Consider the following 20,368-nt stretch of genomic DNA (forward strand, 5'->3'; position numbering starts at 1 on the left):
CACTGGCATTCATTACGGTGCGCGTCCATGGCGACGAGCGAGCAGAACAGAGCGAACGTTTAGTTAATTTCTACTTCCATAGGAATTCATTCGAGCGCCACCATTTCAATGTCTGTGCGGACGTCCATATTATACTTTCGCTTTCAAGTTAGTGTTTTTAAACCCCCCAGCGGGAGGTTTACACAATTGGTTTACACAATCACACGTTGATTAACCGGTGGGAAAATATTCCCATAGTAACATCCCTAATATATAAATATTTATAAATTCAATAGGCCTACCTGATTTTGAACACAAGAGGGCAGTATAGCACTATATATGATTTGGATTATTATTATTTTTGACTAAACAACCATTCTGGCTGTTTTTAAACTTAAAAATAATTCTTAAATTGAAAAAAAGGAATAAAATGGGTTTAGTTCTAATATTTGTATAATTTTATATAAAAATAAATGGTGTATAATTACATTTTAGAAAGATATGAGACATGCCCTGATTCTTTTTTTGACATTACTTGAATCCCTCAACCATAGCAAAACCGTTTGAGATATTCAATATCTGTTCACAATTTAGCATCTTCAATGTATTTTCATCATGTTGAAAAAGTTTGGCATGAATAAAATAAACTACTTAGGAGGAGTAGCTAAAAACTCAGAATCTGAAATCCACATTCAAACCAAAATATCTGACTTCCTGTTGGTCGTAGCTAATTACGGTAAATTAGAAAGTTGTCCGGCTCGAAGAGTACAATATACATATCGAGTTTTGTTACTGTAGATAAAACTAACCCCCCCACTTTTGTCAAAAGCATTTAGAAAGTGACACACTTCCTGCTGCCAGTTGGTGGCGCTATAACTTTGACTCACAATAGTCACATCCATGTGATCGGCCTCTTACAGCGATCACACTGCTGAAGTTTCATCAAGATCAGTTAATGTATGCAGAAGTTATAACGCACTTCTTGTTTGTTGTTTCTCGCCATAAATTCGTTTCCTCGCCACGGCCAAACCGTTCGAGATATCAAAAATCCCCTCGCAAACTTTCATCCTCAATGTCTTGACTTCATGCTGACCGAGTTTCGTGCCGTTTGTTTGAATTCTCTAGGAGGAGTATTTCACATTCCATTGCGTGTGTTTTACCAACAACCCTAAATAGCCGACTTCCTGTTGGGCTGGGGTAAAAAGTAAGAGTGTGAAGTATATATGAAACGAGGAGATCTACATGTGTACCGAGTTTCATATTATTACATGCAAGCGTGTTTGATTTATGGACCATGTTTTCGGACCCCGTTCCAGGGGGCGCTGTCGAGCCCCCCTGCCACGCCCGGGTACCATCTTCAGCCCGGCCCTGATGGCCGCGGGTTCTGACATGTGTGCAAAGTTTCAGGAGTTTTTGAGCATGTTAAGGCCTCCAAAAGTGTCCAAAAGGTAGCAGAAAAATAATAATAATAATAATAATAATAATAATAAATAATCCTAAGGAAAACAATAGGGCCTTCGCCCTTTGGGCTTGGGCCCTAATAATAATCCTTAGGAAAACAATAGGGCCTTCGCCTTTTCAAGGCTTGGGCCCTAATAATAATCCTTAGGAAAACAATAGGGCCTTCGCCTTTTCAAGGCTTGGGCCCTAATAATCCTTAGGAAAACAATAGGGCCTTCGCCTTTTCAAGGCTTGGGCCCTAATAATAATCCTTAGGAAAACAATAGGGCCTTCGCCTTTTCAAGGCTTGGGCCCTAAAAAAAAATGTAATTAGACCCTACAGTATTTTAGATACAATCCTCTACCAAACGGTTGAGACGTCTGTTCATAATAAAAGAACAACATTCAGAACAAGTCATATTAAGTGCATTTTCTTGACCAATAAAGAAATCTGATGGCTGCTATTGATGGCTCTTACAATGCTAGTCATATAGTAATACACATACATAGTCAATTTTAAATTATGAAATTAATAGTAACACCAGAATTGGTATTAATTCTTCAAATGTATTCTTGATATTTACCATAATACAGTACAGAAATGGTGAAAACATTATATTGATCAAATATTTTTCATCAAATATGTAATTGAATAATATTAAAATTAATCATTTTAACAACACTAACCCTTTTGTTCATTGTAAATAGCTAATTTTACCAACATTAGCTAATTTTATTAGCTAAGTTTTACTACCTTAAAAGGACAACTCAACCGTTTGGTAGAGCATGTTTAAAAAAAATTATTTGACCCTTATAAGACTTATTTTTGTTTATTATGTAATTAAGTTACATAATTCTGTTTAACAACTCCTCTGAAATGATAATATGTCAACCAAATAGTCTTACCTTTAAAAGTCCCGGCGATATGCGTCATCAAAGGAGGAGCAAATTTTCGTTGTGTCATGTGCTGTTTGAAGGAACACTGAAATGGCATGCTGCTCACAGACACAGTGCCATCTAGTGGATTTTTTTAGCATTGCACAACTACACCAAACGGTAGAGATGGCTCATTCGGGTTGAGTTAAGCTTGATGCATTTTTGAATAAAATATAGTGACTTGAAGTGTGGTTTATCAAATGGTTGAGTAGTACCTTTGAGTAATGGGTGTGTTTTGGGCATAACGTGCAAAAAAACAATCAGAGTTTAATTTCCCATTCCCTTTAAAAGCCAGTTGCTCTCGCGCCATGGCGGATTCGCTATTGCGGAATTTGCAAGCGGAAAGATTGAACTCGTCTCCAAAGAGCAAACGGATCTGCTCGTGCACAAGATTAAAGCCCGCAAGCAGACCATCTACGGGACAAGTCGGATTCCACCATATCTTTATGTAAACAATATTAATATTTTACATGGTAATCCTTTTATTTTTAATATTTGTCTAGTTTGTGTGCTGCTGCATGACCCTGTGTGTGTAATAAGCATAGTGTACCCACGTTGTGGACCCGCCTATAGGCGCACATTACTAACGTGCTCTTTAAATAACAAAAAAAAAAACTGCGCCCTTGACTTTAGACTAGGTTTTAGTTAGTCAATCGAGACCAGCACGACCAGCACGCCCATGGGCACACAAATGGGTGCAAATGCATTTGCTATTTAACCGCCTGGGTCGGCGGTCGCGCCGGCGTGACCAGCTTGCTTTTTTTCTTATCAGTGTAAAAGAGACTCAAAATACTCAGTTGATCTTACATAGAAGTGTTGTACATAATTCGATCCTGTTAAGTGTCTATTTTTTTGTGTATACTCACAATAAAAACAAAGTGTTGTGCTTTTCGCCAAATAAATAAAAATAAAAATGATGCGAGTTCTGCCTTCTCTCTGTCAGTAAAGTCTATTCTGAAACGCTTCCGAAAATGAACTGTAACTTAGCGAATACTCAGTCACACAGCCACGGGAGATATGTCTTTTTTAATTCTCTTCTTTTAAATGAAGTAATTTATATGAAAAAGTAATATTCTCTGTTTATGTAATCTGTATGAAAAGAGAGAGATGTCAGTCATTCTCATCTTTCTCGCAGCTCATTATCCGCTAATGTGAAGACGCCCACGGAGAGCGCACGCTATTCAAACGCAAATGATCTGAGGCAATCCATGCAAACCTGTGAACGCCCATATCAGCTCGATAAAACACATCAAGTTTAATCAGCTTAATGTATTTTACGTTGTCTTGCTATGCTGTGAGGAATAATACTATCGTAATAATAATCCTGGGAAATTTACCTCAGAAGTGCCGGTTTAGTTTCACTTCGAGGAGCAACGGATCCAGCTGAGAATTGTGAATGGTAAGTTTTTTATTCTTAAGTGCTTTGTTCTAATCATGATATGGAATAGTGTCTGTAAACCGCAAAAATACTGTTTAAATATGAATCGATATGTCTGTGTGTGAATGAATGAGCGGCACAGATGTTGTTTACTTCAGCTGTAGTAAACAACAGCGCGCATCTGTGCCGTTCATTCACACTGGCACTTACATTAGTAAACATGTTATTTTTACATGAACACATCTACTAGTTTAGCTTTTACCAAACTATATTGCTATACTGAGATGAGTATAAATCGACTGAAATATGTTGAAATAAAATGTCTTTGTATAAGCAACGTATTAAACTGCAAATTAACATTTATGCTAATATATCATAAAAACTATATGTTACAGACGAAATATGAATGTTTAGACAAGATTTCGTTGATTAGTTTTGGATAGATTATAATTATTTTACTGTAAAAAAGACTACTGTCACATCAAATAAGCTTTTGTTCGCCAATTTAAATATATAGTATGGGATGTTTTGTCAAAAATAAAGTATATTGAATTATCAACTAAGATTTAATAGTGTTTGTTCCAATATTCAAACTAATGAATTCTTAACTTTGAAATACATGTGATAAAATGTATACTTTTTACAAAGAAAGATTACACTTGAAATATTGTTAAAATTGTAATTGTTGTTGTAATTGAAACCTTTTTAATAAAATAGCAAAAAATATACACTCACCTAAAGGATTATTAGGAACACCTGTTCAATTTCTCATTAATGCAATTATCTAATCAACCAATCACATGGCAGTTGCTTCAATGCATTTAGGGGTGTGGTCCTGGTCAAGACAATCTCCTGAACTCCAAACTGAATGTCAGAATGGGAAAGAAAGGTGATTTAACCTGTTAAGCTTCAAGCCCACTATTGAAAAATCCCCAGAAATGACATACCCAAACTAAAACAGATACAGTTCATGAACCCTTTGCACTAAAAGCACAAGTATGATCTCATTTGAAAGCTGACACTTGGTTGTTTATTGTAAATGTAGAATTAATTATTGTCATAATGAAAAAAAACATTTTAAATAGCTTCAAAGTTTTGTAAAGTTATTAGAAATTTATTTTTATGAAACATCTTCATGAAAATAAAATTGAAGTTGGCCCTGGAGCAATCTAGAAATGCACTGCAGCTAAAGCCACATGTCTGACCATTTTATATTTAAAATCTGAAAATGATTAAGTATAAAGCTCTGTATTTAGTTAAATGTTTTTCAAGATCATGTCAAATTACTTTATTTTGATTAGACTCTATTAGCAAACTGATGTTTAGTCATCTTCTGAGTCATCTATTCAGTCTATTGTCTCTATTGTTTTGTGGTGCCCCATTCAGTCTCAGTCTCCCCTGCACACATTTACACCTCTCCAGACTGGTTATTATGGCTCTAAATATGCATTTCTTTTGTCTGCATTATAGCTACTAACGACTGGCTATTCACAAGCTATTCATAGGGTTTCAAACCCTAATTTCTTTTATCAAAGTTCTCACTAAATATTTGAAACTGGTATCAAATGCACTGAAACATTTCAGTAAGCATTCCTATTTAGAAAAAAATCATAAAACAATAACTGCTCGTGGCAGGTGCGCCTGGGCTCGCTAGCATGTTAGCTTAGCACACCATCAATACACGACCATTTATGAGATTAAAACTATGTTTGCGCTCCAAACTCACTATATAACGCAAGTCTAGTGTTTTAAATAATCTTCTGTGATCTAACTTGGCTTCAGATAAAAAAAAAATCAGACAGAAAATGTATTATTTAGTGTTCTGAACGATGATGAAATCTATATCGATTAACATTACATTATAAATATAATCTATTATTATGAAATACCTGGCATGGCTTGAAGAACACAGGTAACTCAAATATCATTGCAATCATGTTTATTGTCTTCAAAACATCTTTATCTGCATGTTACAGCGATCTCTGTACTTTCTGTATCACTCAGTGACGTCCTGGAATGTCACATGACTATGGGTCTTCTTCATGATCCATATATGGACTTTTATTGGACATAATAGCGCCCCCATGCTATTGGTATGAATGGAAAACACAGCACATCTCAGGAAGAAGCGATCATTATGATTACATCGACGCATTTGGGTATAAATTCAATAAATATTATTCCTGTCTATAGAAATATGATGTGAATCTATGAGAATATATCAATATTTCTCCACATCTGCACATTGTTGAGCTAAAACCCCTCAGGGACGTTGTTTTGTGAATCGCTATCATGAGGACAGCACGGAGTGTTTTTTATGAATGGACCAGCTGACGCTCATAATTCATATTAAAGGTATCGACTCGTTTTTTTCATTTCATAACTCCTGACACAAATTAAGACATAACTGTCACTATAAGTTTCTCAGAATACAATAGTGGTCAAATACTGAATCTTGAGTCTTATATCTTTTTAATGATGTATAGTTTGTCAAGGTATAACATTAAATCTGATAGTATATTTGAACTAAATAAATAAAAAAACGCTTCAGTGCGCCGACGCTCTGGAGAAGGTTAAGAGGTTAAGCAATTTTGAGCGTGGCATGGTTGTTGGTGCCAGACGGGCCGGTCTGAGTATTTCACAATCTGCTCAGTTACTGGGATTTTCACGCACAACCATTTCTAGGGTTTACAAAGAATGGTGTGAAAAGGGAAAAACATCCAGTATGGGGCAGTCCTGTGGGCGAAAATGCCTTGTTGATGCTAGAGGTCAGAGGAGAATGGGCCGACTGATTCAAGCTGATAGAAGAGCAACTTTGACTGAAATAACCACTCGTTACAACCGAGGTATGCAGCAAAGCATTTGTGAAGCCACAACACGCACAACCTTGAGGTGGATGGGCTACAACAGCAGAAGACCCCACCGGGTACCACTCATCTCCACTACAAATAGGAAAAAGAGGCTACAATTTGCAAGAGCTAACCAAAATTGGACAGTAATGTTGAAGACTGGAAAAATGTTGCCTGGTCTGATGAGTCTCGATTTCTGTTGAGACATTCAGATGGAAGAGTCAGAATTTGGCGTAAACAGAATGAGAACATGGATCCATCATGCCTTGTTACCACTGTGCAGGCTGGTGGTGGTGGTGTAATGGTGTGGGGGATGTTTTCTTGGCCCCTTAGTGTCAATTGGGCATCGTTTAAATGTCACGGCCTACCTGAGCATTGTTTCTGACCATGTCCATCCCATTATGGCCACCATGTACGCATCCTCTGATGGCTACTTCCAGCAGGATAATGCACCATGTCACAAAGCTCGAATCATTTCAAATTGGTTTCTTGAACATGACAATGAGTTCACTGTACTAAAATGGCCCCCACAGTCACCAGATCTCAACCCAATAGAGCATCTTTGGGATGTGGTGGAACGGGAGCTTCGTGCCCCACAAATTTCCATCAACTGCAAGATGCTATCCTATCAATATGGGCCAACATTTCTAAAGAATGCTTTCAGCACCTTGTTGAATCAATGCCAAACTGTCTATAAGAAATTAAAAATGATTACTTTAATTTCTTATAGACAGTTTGTTTTCACTCTGAAAAGTATGGAGCAGGTGAACATTGGTCAGTGTAATTGTTCATAAGATTATTTTTTTCAGCACAAGGTCTTTGTGATATATATGTATATGTATGTGTATTCTGATGTGTTTTTATTTGTTTTTTTTATATATGTTGAAATTTGTCCTTTATGTTTTTTGCTGCATCTTGGCCAGGTCTCTCTTGTAAAAGAGATTTTTAATCTCAATGAGTTTTTCACCTGGTTAAATAAAGGATAATGAAAAAAAAAACGTAGAATTAAGGCAGTTCTGAAGGCGAAAGGGGGTCAAACACAGTATTAGAATGGTGTTCCTAATAATCCTTTAGGTGAGTGTATTTACAAGGTAAATCTAAACAAAACAAAATCGGTCAATATAAGCCTTCTCATTAAATTATTTTTTTTTATGTTATTAAACACCTTAGACCCCAGAGGGTTAAACAACATGGCGCAGGACGCGAAAATGCTATCTGCGTCGGGCTGAAACTAGCAAAAAACTAGTTTTTCGTTTGCTCTAAATAATTTCTGATTTGTGAGACGAACATTTCTCTGCAAAACTCAGTTCACCCGTGTGCGAAATGCCATTTTGCGCGCTCAAAATATGATCTTGCACGCGCAGAATTGTGGCAGAAAAAAATAACCCCATAGATATTCGCCTTAATCGTGTCTTCCGTGCAATTCGCATGCCGCATTGTCGCGCAACCAATCAGTTAACAGCTTATTGACAAGTCCGTGCACTGGCCACCCGTCATCCTCATGTAGTGCTGGAAGCAGCTGTCATCCAGGCACAGTTCCTGGAGTAGATGGTGAAATTCACGATTTGTGTGCACCTCTGGATGGTGCTCTGAACCCAGACACCTCGATGTTTGGGACTACCACAACAGGTACAGAGCAGCAATAGTAGTTCTGTCATGACAACTCTCGTGAGATTGGTGCTGCTGCTGCTGCACATGTAACATACATGTATTAACCCTGCAACAAAGCAGGAGACAAGAGAAAGGGACAGAGCCCTCTTCGACACAAACATCTAAAAGATCATTTACAGGTTGTACACCCAATGCCGATAAAGCTGTTGTGCAGAAGCTAGGGATGCACCGAATCCAGGATTCGGATTCGGATTCGGCCGAATATTGGGCTTTTTAACGGGGTTCGGTTCTGCCGAACCTCAGAATTTTTTTTCCACCGAACCGAACCCTAGGCTTGCACTACGCGCGCTACGTCGAAGTCACCGATCAGTGAATGACATCAAAGTACCGCGTGAACGAATAGAGAGCAGACGGCTCCATGCTTTTGAATTGCTCTCGCGGGACTTTGATGTCATAAACTGATCTGTCTGTGCAGCGCCGGTTCAAGTCGAACAAGCCTGTAGTGTAACGCGTTGTGTCAGGAAGAAAAATAGGGATAGCTCACAGACTCACGGAGGCGATTGGCATCTCACAACTCGCACTTTATTCCACAATCGAACTTGTGTAACTGTCTGTCACACGTTCTACGTTCCACAGCGTTACTTAACAAAATAAGGTAAAAATGAGCATCAAACAGAAATAACCCGCATACATGGGCATGTGTTCGAGGCGCACGGCACATACAATACGGACTGCAGACAGTTCAACAGGAGCGCGCAGTTCTTAAAGGGGCCACACCTTATTTCCACTCGTCGTTACAGTAGGTGCGCCGTTCGAATGCAGTAGGCTGTGAGAAAGTGAAAATGGAACTCGTGAGCAGAAAAGGTGTTGTTTGGCAGTACTTTCAGTGAAAAGAAGGCAATTCAAGTCGAGCTACATGTTCAATTTGCAATGCCGATTTGTCTCATGGTGGCAAGGACTCTAAACAAATAGGCTACACAACATCGCCGCTGTTAAAATGCATAATGTTGCTTATTCTTTTTTTTTTTTTACAGTTATAACAGTAAAAGTAGTGTTTATTATTTACAGTAATAAAATAAAATGAAAAATCCACTTTGTTTACTTCATTAATGTGTTTACTGTGTTAATGGACTGAGGATGAGAGTAGGATTAGGTATTCGGTTTCGGATTCGGCAGAATCTTAACCAGTGGATTCGGTATTCGGCCGAACCCCACAAATCTGGATTCGGTGCATCCCTAGCAGAAGCTGAAAAGAAGACTATTGCTGTATATTATAAATCAATGTTTCACCCTACGCAGTTGCACAGGGTAATGAGAGAACAGACAATAAGTTCTATACATGTGCAATATACTGAGAAAACAAGCTGCTGCATCGGCAGATATGCATATAGCTGCACAATGATGACATAGACAGGAAGGGATAGAACCAAAAAGCTTAGCACTAGTGACTTATGGTGATGTGCGCCATGGCTACCTTGCCGACTGGCTTAGCACTATAGTGACCTGAGGCTATGTGTGCCTTGTCTACCTTGCCGACTGGCTTAGCACTAGTGACCTGAGGCTATGTGTGCCTTGTCTACCTTGCCGACTGGCTTAGCACTAGTGACCTGAGGCTATGTGTGCCTTGTCTACCTTGCCGACTGGCTTAGCACTAGTGACCTGAGGCTATGTGTGCCTTGGCTACCTTGAAGGACGATTGCGTCACCGCGGCGCGTTGAAGGCTGTCCCAATTCAATTCCGCATCCTTCGAAGGCCGTATTCGAAGGCCGGTTGCGTCATCGCGGCGCAACAAAGGCTACCCTGATTAAAAAGCGACGCCAAATGCACCCTTCGTTTCCCCGTGAAAGGAAGGATGCATAAATGGACACTTTGCGGTCTATCCTACCCGATCCTACCCCATAAGTCATTGCGCGCCAGTTACTTGCGCGCCAAGACTATCAAACTTTTTTCTACAGATACATTATTTGAAATATTTAATAATATAAGGTTTGTGTACTTTTTGCGTCCATTCGTTTTTTCTTTTTTTAACCCGTAATTGAAAAACGAAAAATGAACGGTTGTTGTATTTTTAAAACGCAAAGTTGAACACCAAAATTTGAATTTGAACTGTAGGCTACACACCAAATGATGCGCAAAAAAATTATGACTTTTTGCCCCTTTATTAAACATTTAAAATATTCACAAATTAATATGGCAAAAAATCGATTTTACTGGTTTTCTAAGGCCAAATCAGAACCTGGAAATTATATTTTCCCCGCAGTGCTGAATGAGAAGAGCCATCTCTGGAACCATACAGAGATCTGATTTATAGGCTAATGATAATAAATGTGTCTGAAAAAATAACGAGGCATTTTAATTGTTCGTTTAAAAGTGGACATTTCAAGCTTTGTATAGGTAGGCTATATTTGTTTCAGTTCATTTATGAGACGCGATCCAGTTCACGGAGATCATGAAAGTGCGCCTGATTGTTTTATTTTATTTTACAAAAGCACAACGTTTTCTTGTTATTGTGAGTTTGGACAAATAAAAGTAGTTGCGAATGATGTATTATTCTTTTCTGTATGACCAGAAATGATAGAGTATTTTAAGTTGTTTCCACTGTTGATAGGAAAATGCAAGTGTTCACGCCCGGGCCTCCGTGCCGTCCAGTGCGCGCTCCACACTCCCACAAACCCTGGATATGCGTCAAAATCTTGTGTTTATTTGTGATAATCTTAGCCCTGTGTTATTATTGTCTAACCTGTAGCCTATATGACTGACATTTGACGAATTGCTTTGTTCCTTTTTTGGATAAAAGCGTCTTCTAAATAGCCTAAATGTAATTATAATAATAACGATAGCCTATTATTATCATTTGCGTTTATAAATGAGTTCACTGAAGACAGTAATATGTTAATCATAAAATTATTTATGAATGTTTTATTTTTATATAACCAAACTTGTGTTTGTGTTATATTTCTTTTTTTTTTTATGTGAAGTCTTTTTTTGCTTATTCTATTATACTGAGCTTTTTCCTCCCCAAAAAATTGACTTTAAAGATACAAGTAGCCTAAATGTCGTTTTTTTTTGAAAATTCAAGAAATTATCCATTTAAAAAAATTAAACATAAATGCATCGCACACCTAAACAGGTGTACTGGTTGGCACAGACTGAGGCGCTACAAATCCGTGAATAGAGTTTACAAACCCGTGGGAACGGATTGCGAAAGTGTGGGCACGGTTGGTTTATGATTTTGTGGGTACAGATTACCAAATCTGAGAGCGCGGAATAGGAACTCGTGGTACGTTTTATTAATCCGTGTTCATGATTTGTTAAACCGAGGGAACCATTTAAGAATTAATGAGTACAGTTTATAAACTAATGGTAACGGATTGGAAAACCGTCGCCACAGACTTTTTTTTCCCACATGCAGGTGACTTTCCGGGCTCCGTTACGGGGTTGAAAAAAACCTGTGTAAATATATTCACCATGGTCCGTTTATGTACATAATAAAGATAATACACTAGCCTTAAACCTAAATATATGCCTTTGAATGTTTTCTTTTCTTTTCATATTTCATTACATTAATTACGTAAATTAACGCCCAATACTTGAACAGTTTAGTGTAATCCGGCAATTCGTTAGTCAGGACGCAGCCTGTGAATTGCTGAATTGGGACGCAGTAAACCAGCTCTGGCCATGGTCTAGGCTAAAGCCGAAAATACATGACATGGCGGCGCCAGGGGTGAAACATCCTCACCATGTCCTCTAGTAGCTAAAATATAAAACATAAAAATGACAATAGCCAATTCTGGCTCCGTAGTTTACTCAATTATAACAAATGAATTAGGATGGCAGCTGTACTCTCGCACCGTTGCTTGGCGCCAGGACCGGTAATCGGGAACACCTGGATGCGCAATTAGGAAATCATTCGAAAGCTACGTGGTGCGCGTCCTTCGAAGGACGAATAGGCTGCATCCTTCGAAGTTCGCGGCCTTCGAAGGATGCAGCCTTCACATTGGGACACAGCTCTTGTGTGCCTTGGCTACCTTACCGACTGGCTTAGCACTAGTGACCTGAGGCTATGTGTGCCTTGTCTACCTTGCCGACTGGCTTAGCACTAGTGACCTGAGGCTATGTGTGCCTTGTCTACCTTGCCGACTGGCTTAGCACTAGTGACCTGAGGCTATGTGTGCCTTGTCTACCTTGCCGACTGGCTTAGCACTAGTGACCTGAGGCTATGTGTGCCTTGGCTACCTTGCCGACCGGCTTAGCACTAGTGACCCAATAAGGTAATCAGGTCTAACATAGTAGGGATAATCAACAAAATGAGCACAAAGCACTCTCCGTCAACGTGGGTTATCTGGAGAGACAAAAATGGGAAAGACATCATATATGAAACATAAAAGAAGTATAGAACAATTATATCATAAGAAACACTTGAACTCAATGGCCCAACACTTCCTGCATGTGCATAATAGGAATGATTCTCTATTAAGGATAGAGGTTATGGAGCATGTGAAACCTTTAGATAGAGGTGGAGATAGGATTCGTAAACTTAAAGGAGAACTCCGGCGCAAAATGAACCTTTGGTCTAATTACACATTGTTACCTAGTCAACCGTTATCTGAGATTTGTTTTCATGATAATCGAATGTAAATAGTTTTATCTCTAAAAACAGTTTAGCCTATAAAGCTAGTATAACGCTAGTATATTGGGCATAGTGTAATGACAAATAAAAATCGCTTGTTAATAGCACTAACAAGGCTGAAAATAGACCCACACTAACACGGTAGCATAATGAGGGTCCCTACCTTCAAACCGAAGCATTGAGAACTTTGTCAGTGTCCAGACAGTTTAATAAGAAGATATTTTAAACATACAGTCAACTTCGCGTATACAGACAGGAGCCATCTTTGAAATACAGCCTTTACCAGTCGATCTACGAACGCCGATCCAAGCCTGCTGTTCGCGCTCACCTTATCACAACTTATAGCTCGTTCACATTCTCACCAGCGCACTTGGATCGGCGTTCGTAGATCGACTGGTAAAGGCTGTATTTCAAAGATGGCTTGTGCCTGTATACGCGAAGTTGACTGTATGTTTAAAATATCTTCTTATTAAACTGTCTGGACACTGACAAAGTTCTCAATGCTTCGGTTTGAAGGTAGGGACCCTCATTATGCTACCGTGTTAGTGTGGGTCTATTTTCAGCCTTGTTAGTGCTATTAACAAGCGATTTTTATTTGTCATTACACTATGCCCAATATACTAGCGTTATACTAGCTTTATAGGCTAAACTGTTTTTAGAGATAAAACTATTTACATTCGATAATCATGAAAACAAATCTCAGATAACGGTTGACTAGGTAACAATGTGTAATTAGACCAAAGGTTCATTTTGCGCCGGAGTTCTCCTTTAACCAGCGTGAGGCATTTTGGATTCATCAGCTGGATGAACGAGGACATTGAGTTCAAGTGTTTCTTATGATATAATTGTTCTATACTTCTTTTGTTTCATATATGATGTCTTTCCCATTTTTGTCTCTCCAGATAACCCACGTTGACGGAGAGTGCTTTGTGCTCATTTTGTTGATTATCCCTACTATGTTAGACCTGATTACCTTATTAGGTTAATTGAATTCTTTCTGATTTCAGGTGGGACGTTACTTATAATTTTCTGACATTCTCATTGTGTGTGTTACTTGGCCCTGAAGAAGACCACTTTTGGGTCGAAACATGTTGGCTTGTGACTTTTTTATAATGAAATAAGCCATATCTAATAAAGGCTTTTTAACCTTCTCCTTCTCCTCATCTACTTATTGAGTGCCTGGGACTTGCATATTATTTCATTGGATCCTTTCCCTACCCCAAGAGCACCTATCACGGATATACTTCACCTGAGCGCCTGGTTGAATCTCTTTTAGTTCACTACAGAACTTCATTCAGGATTTGGTTCTATGGTCAGATAAAAAAAAGAGCTTTTTGATGGCTTCAGCTTGAAATCTTATAATGGGCCCTGTGATTGGATCTTCCATCAAGACAATGATCCAAAACTTTGCCATGGCCATCCAGTCCCCTGACCTGAAACTCAAAATTTTAAGGATTCTGTATGGAATGAAATAAGGAACGGAATGAATTTGAGAATCTGTATGGAGAAATGGTCTCTGATATCTTGCCAGGTGTTCTCCAACCTCATCAGACATAATAGGAGAATACTCAAGCTTGCAAAAGGTTTATTCAAAAATATTGAATAAAATGGGCCCAACTTGTGAACAACATATTTGAGAAAAACATTTATTTGGCATTGAAAGTATTACATTGAATTACATTTTCATAATCTTTTGTTGTGTTTTTTAAAAATACACTTGTTTTAATGTGTTGACTAACATACTAAAGCACATGTAAAGTACTTGATTTTACTTTTAACTGTAGTGTGTTATTTGATATTACATTTAAAGTTAATATTTTTTTAATGTACTAAATTCTATTTAAATGTACAAAGATATTACTACTTCAGAGGGTAAAACAAATGGATTTTAATTGCAATTGCAAATATGCATGCAACGCATTATTCTTACATGTTCAGCTGTAGGTTCTATACAGGTGAAACACATTCTTCTCATATTTCCACTTAGCAGCATTTGGATTCACTATCACTTGACACATTTAAATGCATGTAAATTAGAGTGATAAGGCTGAATGTTACAACGTGACATTAAATGTAACTGAGACATACATTTTATTTGCATAATAAAACTGAGAATTTTTGCCTTTTTCAAAACACCACTGATACATATAGCAGTCCCAAACTTTTTGGAAAATGCAATTAGTATGAGCCACCAGTCATTTACGAATATATATAACACAGAGTGAAAAAGTGGCGATTTGAGGTTATGGAAACCGTTAGTTACCATGATAAATAAACAATGTTAAAGCTCCAGTCCATAACTTTTTTGGGTTAAAAAAAAAATTATCCAAAATAAATTTGAGCAAGTACATAACCAGCCAGTGTTCAAAACTATCTGCTTGCCTTAGCTCGATTCAAAACGGTAAGCTCGTAATGTTTTTTAATTCCAGTCGTAGATATTCAAATACATTGCCGGATATCCGTTCGAATTTGATTTCTCAAGTGACAACCCTAATACCTGCATGAAAACCCTGAATTACATGAAAACATGAATTACTAGTGATGTAATTTAGTGGTACTTTTTGGTTTATTCATGACAACATAACTACATTTCTCCTCACATTAGCATCACCCTAAGCTACCAGAAATTAAATGTAGTTCAAAGCTTGCCCATCTCGGTCATGTTTTTTGCTGACAATTGTTTTGAAACTTGCTGCCTAGCTCCTGGTGAGAATGGAAACCAGTATATCATAGAAAAATGTCTTGGGAAACCCTGGCATACAAAAAATAAACTCTTCAATAAAGCACTTTCATGGGAAAAAATAAATCCCACACAGAAAGGAGTCTTAAACATTTATTTGGTGAAACCATGCCATTTGAATAAAGCACTGAATTGATCAGAACTCCAATTGGCTTTGTGTTATGCAAAATGGACTCGGGCGGTTTGCTGGAAAGCGTCACTGGAGGCTTGGGTGGCAGGCTTCACTGGAGGCTTGAACAGTTTGGCGGAAAACTTCACTGGAGCCTTAGGCGGTTCAGCAGCAAGCTTCACTGGAGGCTTGGGGGCACGCTTCATTGAAGGCTTGGGCGGTTCTGTGGCAAGCTTCACTGGAGGCTTGGGGGCAGGCTTCATTGGAGGCTTGAACAGTTTGGCAGTAAGCTTCACTGGAGGCTTGGGCAGTTCAGCGGCAAGCTTCACTGGAGTCTTGGGCAGTTCAGCGGCAATCTTTACTGCAGGGTTGGGCGGTTCGATGGCAGGCTTCATTGGCAGCTTGGAGTGCTCGGTGACTGGCTTCACTGGAGGTACGGGCAGTTCAGCGGCAGGGTTCACTGGAGGCTCGGCCAGTTCGAGCGTAGGCTTCACTTGAGGCTCGGCCAGTTCGGGGGTAGGCTTCACTTGAGGCTCGGCCAGTTCGGCAGCAGGATTCACTTGAGACTCAGCCAGTTCGGCGGCAGGATTCACTTGAGGCTCGGCCAGTTCGGGGGTAGGCTTCACTTGAGGCTCGGCCAGTTCGGCAGCAGGATTCACTGGAGGCTCGGCCAGTTCGGGGGTAGGCTTCACTGGAGACTCGGCCAGTTCGGGGGTAGGCTTCACTGGAGGCTCGGCCAGTTCGGGGGCAGGCTTCACTGGAGGCTCGGCCAGTTTAGGGGCAGGCTTCACTGGAGGACCGGCAGGCTTCACTGGAGGCACAGCCAGTTCGGGGGCAGGCTTCACTGGAGGCTCGGCCAGTTCGGGGGCAGGCTTCACTGGAGGCTCGGCCAGTTCAGGGGCAGGCTTCACTGGAGGCTCGGCCAGTTCGGGGGCAGGCTTCACTGGAGGACCGGCAGGCTTCACTGGAGGCTCAGCCAGTTCGGGGGCAGGCTTCACTGGAGGACCGGCCAGTTCGGGGGCAGGCTTCACTGGAGGCCCGGCCAGTTCGGGGGCAGGCTTCACTGGAGGCACGGCCAGTTCGGGGGCAGGCTTCACTGGAGGCTCAGGCAGTTTGACAGCAGGCTTCACTGGAGGCATGGGCAGTTCGGCAGCAGGCTTCATTTGAGGCTTGAATAGTTTGGCGGCAAGCTTCACTGGAGGCATAAAATTATAAAGACAAACTGAAAAAACTAGAAAGCTGACCCTAACACTAATATAATAACATAAGATAACAAATACCTGTATATGGAGCCATACACTGACGTCCACATCCATTGCTGCAGCATTTCTCATTGTGCGGACAGTCACTGTCATAGGCACACAGATCGGCACACTTAGCTGCACCAGATTTTTCACTTGGGCACTCTCCTGGCTTTGCTGTTATATACAGATAGGTGACAAAGAAACCTCATCTCTGAATACTGAAAGTCTAATCCACACACACACAAAAAAAAATGTATCTATGGAAGCTTGTTTCCGCTACAGAAAAAAAAAGGTTACCTAATTGCGACTCAATTTACTAGTTTTTCCTTAGAATTATGAGATAAGGTGCAACTACCCTTTTCATTTTTTTCTTCATGGCATAAACAAGCTTCCATAAGTGTACGAACACACCACTGTGATTACAACGTTTAGTGCGTCACGCCATCAACTGCAAAATTCAAATCTGCATTCACGCTTGGGGTGGCACGGAGCCAGATGTGCTCATACCAGAACTGTTCTGTGTGTTTAATCATGTTTGTTTTATGTTTCTGACATTTAAATACAAAGAACTAGCAAAAAACATGTAGCCTGCCAATGCCAATTTTATCTTATAAGTTAATATATCTTATTAGTTAGCCAATATTTTATTGAAATCCGATTTTCTACACATTGCATATAAATTAGGTTTACTCTAATCTTACATATTGTACAAAATGAATATGTTCCAAGTTGTTGATACAAAGTTTTATTATAAATATTTATTTTGGATAGCTTCTCAACATAAAACATTCTGCTGTAAGAAATCAATAACTTAGAAAGCTATAATTATAGCTTACCACTAAACCATGTCAATCAGTTTCAAACACGTGCTGTAATAGTCAACGCAATTGGTGTCAAGTGTAGGCTACATGTCATATTTTGGAACATGGCACTAAGCATTTCTTCGAACTTTGTAATGAAGTTAAAAGATCGTCTCACCTGCGAGTCCAGCGTCTGTTGTGCTCAAAAATGCACACAGGCACAATAAAACAGCACTCAACGAGCGGTAACCGTGAGCTGTCATCCTCTTGACCTGCGACCTCACGAACTCAACTGGTAGAAGCACTAGCACACAAAACTACAATGAAAATGGTTTAAAGCGCACGCGTTTTTAAAGATTCAATGATGTCTGGGCAACTCCAACCCTGATGAAACTCACCTGCAGCTTTCTAGCCTAATCTTGAAGACCTTGATTAGCTTGTTCAGGTGTGTTTGATCAGGGTTGGAGGAGCGGATCGTGTCGTTCACGCATATCGTAATAATTACCCGAGGATTGTTATTTTTAACGGCAATAATATCAAAGTCTAAAAAAAAAAAAAATCGGCAGTGGTTCAGCGTTTACGTGGTACAAGTCGGAGCTCTCAGAAAATTCCACGTCCAAGTTGTAATTATGATTAAACTCCAAGACTCACCTTCTCAACTGGACACTTTTGGCATACATCTGCACAGAGTATCAAGAGAACGCACACAGACAATAATCCACGTGGACATTGGGCTATGGACGTGGATAGAGAAGAAATTGCCGAATATTCGCAGCATACTGGCCTATGCCATTTGCTATTATTTAATGTGAAATAGTGCTTTTATCGTCTGTTGTCTAGAAGCAGAAGTGAATGTGAGAAGCGAGGTTTTTATAAAATGCAAAATAGAAATGAATTATTTGAAAGAATTTAAAATAGAAATGTGTATTACAGGCTACAACGGGGCTAAATGCACACCTTAAGAAAAATGTGCTTTTCACTACTCCCATATATGTTTGCAGAAAATATGTATATGTTTTTATTGAAAATTGATGGAGCAACACATTTTGTGTGAAAATAAATTTTAAAAGTGGTTTGTGTGTTTCAAAATTTAAAAAATGTATGGGGTGACAAGATCCTTTCACACACTGGGTAAAAGGCTCACCAGCATGGGGCAAATATGAGATATCCTATATCTTTGTAAATTTCATATCTCAAACCTCATTTCTTATATCTAAAATATAATATATCATAATTTTTACATTTCATATCTCAAATCTCATTTTATATCTCATATCTTAAATGTCATATCTCAAATCTAATATCTTAGGTTATAGGCCTATATCTCAAATCTCATATCTTATATAATATAATAATGATATAATACATTTTATTTAAAGGCGCCTTTCATGGCACTCAAGGACACCTTACAAAATACATAAAAAAGACAGTAAACAATCCACTATATCTAAAAGCTCATTCATGGTCTGGTAACAGAATGCAAGATCTAATGAGTCGTAGATTATGAAACTAACCATCCTTTTAACTCTTCCTGCAAACATCAGCTTTAACTCGTCAATGCTCCACGTCGTGTATTAAATTATGCCTTACATATTATATATATTGAATTTGTATTTTATATCTATTATCTGAAATCTCATGTCTTGCATCTCAAATATCTGACATCTCAAATTTTATATCCTCCTGGGACCCAAGAATAGACTTTTGTCCACTGTAGTGGACATTATATTTTAGTGAATTTCTCTGACATCATACATGTCACATGACACAACCTGGGTGTCCTGTAAAGAGCACATACAGGACTTTTCAGAGATACCAAATGTTTGGAGGTTTCACCATGAAAACAACTTCTCCTTGGTCTTTAAAAATGTCTGACATTAATTTAGTGATCAAATGTAGCATTCTTATGGAAATATGATAATATATTGTAATTATAATTTAAATTGGACTACTTTTTCAAAATTGTATTTCATAAAACAACATCTCAGGAAAATGTTAAGGGGTTTTAAATAAAAAAAATACTTTCTGTTACAGAACAGTGCATTGATTTCAAACGTGTCCACTGTAGAGGACATCAGGACTAAAATCATGTTTATCAGGCATTCTGGGAGACACAACAAGTGAATATGGAAATAAATTATACATCAATATTCCTATGAAATATTAGATATTATTATTAAAATGTTGCCAATTATTACACTTATTTTTTCATTAAATGTTGCTCCAAGAACACATTAATGTGCAAATTAGATACAGTGTATAGATACATTGCACTGAATGGGAATATTAATTTATGGCCATTTTACCCACATATTGCAAAAAAGTAAAATGGTGTATCAATTCATTCCATTATTTCTTTCATAACATAGTTGAGAATAATCTTTATACAAATTTTGGTTGAAAAAATCCTGAAACCCCAAAATGTATTGGTGATTGAAAAAAAATCCCATTGTTTTTGCCTATACATATAATTTCATGTTATTTTATTTTTTAAACAACTTAGTCCTGGCGTCCACTACAGAGGACATAGCATAACGTATGAATAAAATATTATTTTATATATATGTTTTTTTTTTTACCATTTGTTTATTGTGCTCTAAACAGTGTGATGACATGGAAAAAAACTAAATTCAAAAAACTTTTTTTTTCTGG

This window comes from Rhinichthys klamathensis, unplaced genomic scaffold (genome assembly GCF_029890125.1).
Source record: "Rhinichthys klamathensis goyatoka isolate OS25496 unplaced genomic scaffold, OSU_Roscu_1.1 h1tg000040l_1, whole genome shotgun sequence".
Lineage (NCBI taxonomy): Eukaryota > Metazoa > Chordata > Actinopteri > Cypriniformes > Leuciscidae > Rhinichthys > Rhinichthys klamathensis.